Here is a 9,543-nt window from a genome sequence, read left to right on the forward strand (position 1 = left end):
AGGATTGTGTGTGTGGGCTGGAAGGAACATGCAAGGAAGGAAACAAGGACGTGGCGGATTTTCACAAGCAAGGAAGGAAATGTTGCATATACTTGGGGTATTTTTAAAGTTATAAAGACGGAAGAATTCTAGGGCTGCAAAGAGTAGGAAGGATTGTGTGCGTGATGCCGAGCGCCGAGGATTAACTGGAGGTCTAAACTGTTCGGTGTTTTTTTCCTAACCTTCGTGACTCCCTACCACTTGTCATTGTTAGGAATTTGTGTTGTTGGTAGACGTTTTGGTGTTGCGAAGCACAGTTTATTGTGTTAACGCGTACACGCCAATTTATTTTCCTGATGCAACGCACGGGCATATGTCCTAGTATGATCGTATATGCATACTCCTCCCTATGAACAACCTTACGATCATTTTTGTTGGTTTCATGCAGCAAAAATTGGCTCCCAACGTGGGTGCATGTAGACACTATATTCAGATGAGCTCTTTTTTTCCACCGGTTCCAATCTGGCCTAAGATGATAAAAAGTCGACAACGTTTTGTGCATCGCCCCACGGCTCCTTCCGATCCAATCTACCTCGGCAGCAAAAGCATGGATATGCATCACATTTGGAGCAAGCCTTTGGATGGAGTATGCCTGGAAGTACAGCCTACCTAGTCTTGTCAATCGGCCCGTGACTCGTCTTCTCCTTGGTATCTACCGCTATCTTGGCCGAATTCAACCCACCATGCTCATACAAGGGGTAATTAGGATGGTTGTTACGCGTGATCTGGTCTGCAGCCGTTGTAAATTCATGTGTGAAGCACAAAAGAAGGATTGCGTACACTTGGAGTAATTAGGATGGTTGGTGGGCGCTTTGAAGTCCAACCACGAATTGGTCATAGTTGGATCTTGTTTACTCTTGGAGTTGGTGGATCTTGTTTACTCTTGGAGTTGGTGGGGATTCTTAGTTGTGGTGTGCTCCTGAGAAGTTTTGTAAAGGCTTGGTGGGTGCTTTGAAGTCCAACCACGAATGATTTGATTTTTATGTTAGGTTTATTTTCACCTAGAAGCTCTGAAGATTGAAGCACTAGGCCTTAGAGTATCCAATCCCTACTTAACACTTATTATGTCAAAAAGGAAGGGTGGACGCACAAGACTGGGCGTAAGGGGCAAGGACCGATAGGAGGCGGGGTGAGCGATTTTCCCCCAGTTATCGAGTAGCGGGTTAAGAGTGGTTTCTTCTAGTATTCTTTTGTTGTGATTTCTTTTTTTTGTATCCTTCGATTTTTTTTATTCATATATTAAAAATATTTTGAAAATGCTTGAAGATCTTTTGGAAAAAAAGTTTGCATATTTAAAAAATGTGGATGGAATTATTTCCTAAAAATGCTCTCATTTTTTAAAAGGAAATTATTGCATTTTTTTAAAATGTTCATGCAATTAGAAAAAAAAGGTGTCCGGTGTTGGAGAAAAATGATGACTATTGAAAAAATGTTGTCCAATTTTCAAAAAACCTTGTGAAAAATCTTTAATGTCCCCAATTAGCTCGGGATAACTTTTCTAGCATAGTTGCAAATATGTCAGCATCTCAAGATGTTGAACGAGGTGTCTATGGTGATCTGGTCAATCTTAAGATGTTGTGACAGCTCACTACCTCAGAGGTGCTCATTGGGTAGAATGTGTGTCTGTGAGCATATATGATTGTACTGTGTGTTTTTCTTAAAGAAAGCTGCATGGTTTTTATTAGCAAATATATATATATATATATATATATATATATATATATATATATATATATATATATATATATATAATATGGAAGAAGTAGGAGGCGATGGGCTTTTGTGGATCAACAGAAGTTACGGGCCCATAGACAGCAGGAAAGCCCAATCCCTAGCACCCCCCATCACGCGACGCGACTGAGTCGTCCCCTCCCTCCCTCCCCCCTCCCCATCTGCGCCGCTCCCCTCCCCGTCCCCATCTGCGCCGCCCGCCGCACGCGACCGAGCCGTCCAGCGATGGTGATCCTGAGCGCTGCGGCCACAGCCGCCGTGATCTACGAGTACGGCAAGGCCGCCGCCGCGGTCGGGGTTGCCGCAGGCACCAGCGGCAAGGCCATATGGGCGCTCTTCGGCCTCAACAAGGAGCGCTGTCCTGTCTGCCACGAGCTTGTCACGCAGCGGGACTCGGAGAAGCACGCGACCGAACACACGTTCGACTGCCCGACGTGCCATGACAAGGTTCCCTTCTCTGACCTCGAGAAGCATGCAGAGAACCATGGGTTCCGTTGCTCCGTGTGCTACGAGGCCGTTCCTCTCGCCGCCTTCGGCACTCACCTGGATCTCCACAGGCACGACGGTTTCGCCTGTTATTCTCTTGTTAGCTCGCTCTCTCTTCCAATTCCGAGAAGATGCTTACTTTTCCGCCTGCAGGGAGGAGTTGGTCCAGGTCAGGCCCAACAGAGATGAGGGCTACCAAAAAAGGCTCGAGGACCTGGAGCGTGAGTACCAGCTAAAGATGGCGGACCTTGATCGGTACGAATCATCATTCATTCATATGGCTGCCTGGTATTCAGATGATTTATTTTTTTGAGGGAAGTATTCAGATGATTATTAGCAGGATGATTCTTCTTCTGTTAGTTTATTACATTCATTCCTATGGCTGCCTGGTATTCAGATGATTTTTTTTTAGGGAAGTATTCAGATTATTATTAGCAGGATGATTCTTCTTCTGTTAGTTTATTACATTCATTCCTATGGCTGGCTGAATTCAGATGATTAACAAGATGGATTTGTTGCATCCTGGTGAATGATTATCAAGAAAGAACAAGCTTCATCTGTCATGTCAAGTATTTGTCGTTAATATATGGATTCAAGTTTCCTGATGAATGAATGCAGTGCGTCTTGGTAACCGTACAAATTCTCTCTGCAGGGCAGAGGCTGCATACATGGACAAGAGAGAACAGGCGAGACAGCTATGGGAACACCTAAGTCCAATTGCCCCGTCTGCAGGGTACCCGTGCCGATGCCCCAGATGGAATCACACGTGCATCAGCATACGTAAGTACAGAGTGCAAAAAATAAAATGAAAATTACAAGATTTACAAACATAAAAAAAACCATTTTAAAAGAAAAAAATCCCCTATGCAGTCTTGATCTGAAGCCAGGTTCAGACAGACGCAATGAGCTCGCCAGCATTGGGATTAGGGTCAAGGGCCTAAGGATCGGAGCACTGGTGAGTAGCTGCTCATGGCACACTCATGATGATGATACTTCCTTGTTCCCTCAACCTGCAAATGAGTTGTAACACCTCATGCCCTTGCACAAATCACTACCTTCATTAAATAAAAATTGAAAAACTGAATATACTGCATGCATTTCTATTTTGTACAATGGCAGAGCTACGTTAATTAAAGTGTGCAACTCTTCATCTACATTCATAGTGACAAACAATTATAGTATACAAAGCATGAACGCTGTATCCTACTCTAGATGGTTGAATACAGCAGATAGGAATAGGATACTCCTCTAAGTGCAGACTGAATTCATAATAAAAATCCAAAAGGGTGGAAAGAGTATTCTTTACTTTAATTTCATAATAGTGCTAACCACAATTGATTGCATACCTGGCCTGACAACAGGAGTGCTAGATTATGAACCATCCCTCGCCTTACACGCCAATTCTCCTTGAAGCATTGCTGCAGAAAGCTGTCATGCATCATACTCCCTCCGTTCCTAAATACAAGTCTTTTTAGACATTTCAAATGGAATACAACATACGGATGTATGTGGACATAGTTTAGAGTGTAGATTCACTCATTTTGCTCCGTATGTAGTCACTTGGTGAAATCTCTAGGAAGACTTATATTTGGGAACGGAGGGAGTACTTCATAATACTTGACGCCATTTTTCAAAAAAATTCAGGTGAAGCGCTGGGTCCGCCGTCAGTAGAGTGCGCGCAACGTGATAAGGTGCCTTTGATTTGCTTTAAAAATCTCTATCACACTATGAATTTCAACAAGTGATTGACATGGTATGCACCGCATCAAATATAACCTGTGAGTACTAATTACCAGAATACTAATCAATGCACAGAATCATACAAGCCCCACCACTACAGGTATGATGCCTCATATACCACCCGACACGACAGCAAGTAAAGTGTAATCCTTTCCTGTAGTATTACTTTACCTTGTGTAGTGGTGTGTTGCATAGCAGTTCATCCTGTGCTGCTGGACATTGCTATGCACACGCTCCATTCTTTTGGTGGGCCTAGCTATGGACCTTGGGACGCCCCAGCTGCAACACTGCAGGGACACACGTGAACCGCTCCATGTGTGCATCCCTAAATTATGAGCAGACTTGAAAAAACACAAGCAAAGGGATGATTAGGTTTGCATTATTCTGAAAAAACGGATGAATATGTTAGATGCACGCTTTTGTATAATTAGCTTGAACAGGGTATTGCCTCATTGGAATACTGGAAATAGGAGCAGAATCATAGTAGTCACTAGCGGTTGCACTTGAAATGAGTAGGCGCAGATAAAACCTATAATTATAACTACAAGCTGGGTATAAACAAACTTGGTCTTACTTTATGCAATGGTGTGGTGCACAACAACTGCTGCTGCACATCTTACTGTACTTATCATCTATCTGGTTAATGAACTTCAGTATTGACAAGAATTTTTCCTAAAAGTAAAACTGTATTCTCTTTGTGGTTGCAGGATGAAGGTGTCAACCGTTGGAGATTGCTACCAGCATACAACAGAATGTCTTTATCAGCAATTTTGAATATTCAATGAACTATTTTCTACTTTGTTAATCTGCATCTGCATGATAACGTTTTGTAAACCGTGTGCTGGTGGATCCTTAGAGGTTGCTTACGAACAGCTCTAATCTTAGTCCAATAAGGAATTGAGCAACTTGGTGCTACGGATGGCACACATGGTCCGTTGTGAGCAGCTGCATCACATTTATCATAAAACAAGATGCCAATTAGAATTGTCAGTTTTTGCTTTCTGTTCATCTCTCCAAGTTTATTTAGCCATGTTAGTAATGCTTAGCTTTGCACCGCTGGTAAGCTTACTGGTCGATGCTAAGATCATTATGCACTGCCCTGTCAGTGACAGGTCGCAGCGGCTCACGTGACTTTGGCCTGGCCAGGCAGCCGAGATATATGTTGTTTGGTCAAGTGCCTGGGCTTTCTCTGTGTCTAAGAAATATTAAAATAATATCAAGCAGCGTAGAGTACAAGCATGGACGCACCTGATTGCTTCTGCCTGAGTCAGGCCTCTGATTTCGGTGGACAGCTCAGGTCAGGCTGGTCCAAATACTACTCAGGCACCAACCAAACAAGATGCATTGTGCATGCCCGGCTTGCTTCTGGCCAGGCAAATTTCGCTCAGGGTAGCAACCAATCAACTATCTACAACTACCATTCTTTCTTGAAAAAAGAAAAACTATGACAACAGAGTAGGATTATTACCAAGAAGACTGGGTTCATGGGCAAGATTTGTACACCTTCATACCTGGACAGGTAAAGAGAGAATCATATCAGAAACAGCCAGAAGAATCCAAGGTCCGACACACGTACAGTAAGGAAATTGAAAACTATTGTATCGGTACAAGAAATCCCAGGGGACGACCCTACGAGCACAGCTACACACAGCACCTTCTTCTTCTTCTTCTTCTTTTAAAAAAATGAGACTCCTATCACAACACTTTATGCTTAGCTTAGAGGAGGTGCCAGGACGGGCCACACTCTCTTCTTCTTGGCTACTTAATCTTGGCCATTAACTTGTGAATACTGAAGTTGTATCTTAGCTACACCTCACAAGCAATGGGACGACTTGATTTAAAAAAGCGAGATTCATATGAAGATTTCAACACTTTAGTCTTCTTCTTGGCTACACCTCAAGCAATGGAGCAACTTGATTTGTAGGATTCAGAAGGATAAAAGAAATGCTTTTCAAGATGATAGAAGCACAAGATGATAGAGCGATTACCAGGATCAAGGAAGTTGCTTATGCATCAGAAAAAAACCGAGTTGGAAGCCTTCACAAGTGTGCAACAAATGCAGCAGCATACGGCCTCTAAAACACAAGCAAATCCATCTCGCCGGAGTAGTGGGACATAACTGAACAAGCAAAGAGAGTAAGGTCATATCAGAACAGAAATGTACAAGAAATCTTCATATGTATCTATGTATCTAGAGAGGTGGATAGCCTGCCTCTATTACTTTCAAGGGTAAAAACATGGACAGCCTATCAAGGGACGACTGGTACCAGACCCTATGACCACGGGTACACACTCCAATGCGCATTCCCAAAAGATTAGCACAGACTCTTTTTTTTAAAGTGAGATGAGCAGAGACTTGAAAAAAGCAGTATTCGCAACATTACAAAAATTTACTACTACCTCGCAAGCAAAGGGACGACTTGATTTGTAGGATTCGGAGGAGAAAAAATGCTTATGAATATGAAGAAACGCGCTTGCAGAATGAAAAGTACACATTAATTTTTGGAACATACGTGTTTGGTTCAATGAGTTAAGGAACTCGAGATCTTGATACAAACACAATAATATTATTTAAAACTAAACACCTACCTCGGGTATCTTAGACATATGTATAACATGGATATTTAATCTTATCTTAGCACATACCACATACCACAAAAAACTAGGCGCAAAAGGTTACAAACAATAAAAGAAATACTGATAAAATTACACGAACATGATAGCCTGCAAAATCTGAAGACACATAAATTTTGGTAAATTATGTTCTTTTTTTCACTAGAATATAAAAATCAAAATCAAAGGCCATACACTCTCCTCTTACTACTAGCATGCAAGCATCTGCCCTTCCATTAACCAACACAAATGCTAACTAATCACTAGCTTCACAAGCATATCTTCTCCAAGATGAGTGTTGTAACCTCAATTGTTCGGAAAAGTTCAGTACATACACAAGAGTATCAGCACACAGTCTTGTCAAATCAAAACAACACGGAAAAGGTACCAAGGTAAAAAAACATAAATATTATTGGAAAGAAAACTGTGAGTAGGAGAAAAAGAGAGCAAGCAAATCCAACCCAACCGAGTGGTGGTGTGTGAGTGGGTCTACATGGCTGAACTATGCTGGTAGAGAGCAACATGCCAAGGAATCCAAGGTCCTTACCTGAAGAGCATGCATGCGTAAGTGCACGTACAGCAAGGATATTCCAAAAAAAAAATCTCTATGGATCTAATCTAAGAGAGAAAACGAGTGGACAGCCTCCATTAATTCATTTCGAGTGGACATGGCTGGTACCAAAATGATGACCCTACCTCTATGTGCGCACATCCCCAAAAGATGAGCACATACTTACAAAACAAATAAACCTCGTCTGAACAAGGCCTGCAGAACGGTTATTACACGCATCAATTTTGTCAACCCATTATGTGTTTGGTTCACTTGATTAAAAAAAATCAAAAATCATCCTAATAGAAGCACACACAAAATTAATAGAAAAAAAAAAGACAAATCAAAGCAACACGTTCTTACTTAATGTTCTTAGGCTTACAAAAAGAGTCAAATCGAATCAAAGCAACGAGAATCACAACCAAAAGTATGACTCGAATGCTATCAGGGGATAATTGCTGAGACCAAAACGCTTAATAAAATGTACTTTGGATTGTTGTCTCTTGTAGTACGACCTACATAAGTGGTACTAAGAGGTGTTGGCAAAAAAAAAACGCATCAAAGAGTGTTTCACACCACAAAATAAGTAAAGGAATTGCAAATGGAGGTTTGAGAATTATTTTTCTACAAAAAATAATAGACTACATGAATGCTTGGGAAAAAACCTTAAGGCCTCCTTTGGTTCATAAAAATATTGTAGGAATTGTAAAAGATAGGAACTTTATAGGAAAAATTCCTTTGAAGCCATTTGGCTTGTAGGAATGGATTCCTATTCCTATGAAGGATAGAAATCAGTCCTTCACATTTCCCAGGAAAAAATTCCTATCTTATGCATCGAATGACATTTTTTTCTTTATATTTAAATGATTTTACTATTTCTATCCTATGAACCAAAGGAGGCCTAAGAGTTTCAAATCCTTCTAGGGAAATTTCCCACAGATCCAAACAGCCTGAAAACAGTACTCGGGTGAATCTTCTTCTGAACAAGGATTTTTTTTTTTTTGCTTTGTCCTCGGGTGATATACATACAGAAGATTTAAAAAAAACGTTCAACTCCCGGAGACGAACAGGGCTTGACGCGAAATACTAAGATATTCGTTTTCCTATATCCATCTATAATAATAACATACTAAAAAACTGTACTAGAGATCCAACCAACAAACCTGCAAGACAAGACAGAAGAAACATGTCGGTAAGGATGGATTCGTGAGATGCGACACAGAAGAAAGCAGAGAGAGGACTCACTCACCCACCCATCAGACGAACAAGCGGTTTCACACGCCGGCGGTCTCCGGGAGCGGCCCGGTTGCCACCGTACCGACGCACGTTGCTGCCGTCCGGCCAGCGGCCTCAACCCGGCTGGCTAGATCCATGTCGCCATGGAAGGTCGCAGGGGGGTTGAAGGAAGAACGAGGCCATGGTGGTAGGAGATCTGAGGAGGACAGGAGCAGGAGCAGGAGAGAGAGGCGGCTAGGCTAGGGTTTGCTTCCATGGGGGCTTGGAAGGAGGAGCCGACGGCCATGGTGGTAGGAGATCTGAGGAGGAGAGGAGCAGGAGCAGGAGAGAGAGGCGGCTAGGCTAGGGTTTGCCTTCCATGGTTGTTGGATTGGATCCCCTCCAGATCTGATCTGACACCCGATTTTTAACAAAAGTTAATACGTATGGTGGGTGGCAGGCAGAGGCGCACGCGTTTCTCTTTCTTTCTTTCTTTTGCGACGCGGACGCACGGAGTTTCACGTCATGCATGACCTGACCTGACCTGACTCGACCGAGGCCCAACCACGCACCACGCACCAAGCCACCAAACATTTCAGGTGGTGTTTGTTTCTCTAGTCCTACCACTTTTTCTAGTCCCTGGGACTTTTTGAAAAAGACTCTCAAGGAAATGCTTCTAAGGACTTTTAGCAAAAAGTACCAAAAAAGTCTCACCCTGTTTGGTTTGCTAGGGACTTTTTCTAGTCCCTACACCAAAAAGTCCCTGAAAACAAACACCCCCTCAGTGACCTGACCTGACTTGTGAAATGGAAGGTCGCAGGGCGGGCACATTTCACAAGGATAAAAAAAAACATCGCCGCGTTTGGTCGCTGCCGGGCGGGCAGTTTCTTGTTTCATTGTCTGGTCCGCATTAAAATTTAAATTTTGGGTCACACGAACCTTAAAGCAGAGCAGTGCTCAACCGGGTCCGTTAGGAACGGCCGAATCCATAAACGCAGGGGAGGGGAGGGGAACATCGCGTCGTGCAGCTGCGGCCAGTGACATGGCGGGAGCGATGGTGCATCTCCAAAAAAGCAGCGGGACGAATTCAAGTCACCGCCTGCGGATTCGGTCGCCTTATATATCCAAGGTGACCGCCGCGGATCGAAAAACTCCCGCCACCATTTCCC

General features: G+C 42.9%; 1 long non-coding RNA gene across 9 annotated transcripts; it reads right to left on the reverse strand.

Moving 5' to 3' along the window:
- Positions 1-2,814: 2,814 nt before the first annotated feature.
- On the reverse strand, positions 2,815-8,840 carry LOC119291959. Of its 9 annotated transcripts, XR_005142780.1 has the most exons (9): positions 8,413-8,828; positions 8,315-8,322; positions 7,071-7,156; positions 5,985-6,115; positions 5,465-5,507; positions 5,245-5,361; positions 4,168-4,337; positions 3,603-3,711; positions 2,815-3,266 (listed from the first exon to the last, which is right to left on the reverse strand). It is a non-coding gene; the product is annotated as an uncharacterized LOC119291959 (long non-coding RNA). The 9 variants fall into 9 exon arrangements; XR_005142776.1 differs by having other exon boundaries at positions 7,071-8,322; positions 8,413-8,840; XR_005142777.1 differs by having other exon boundaries at positions 7,071-8,322; positions 8,409-8,840.
- Between the last annotated feature and the right edge of the window lie 703 nt (positions 8,841-9,543).

This window comes from Triticum dicoccoides, chromosome 4B (assembly GCF_002162155.2).
Source record: "Triticum dicoccoides isolate Atlit2015 ecotype Zavitan chromosome 4B, WEW_v2.0, whole genome shotgun sequence".
NCBI classification, from domain to species: Eukaryota; Viridiplantae; Streptophyta; class Magnoliopsida; order Poales; family Poaceae; genus Triticum; species Triticum dicoccoides.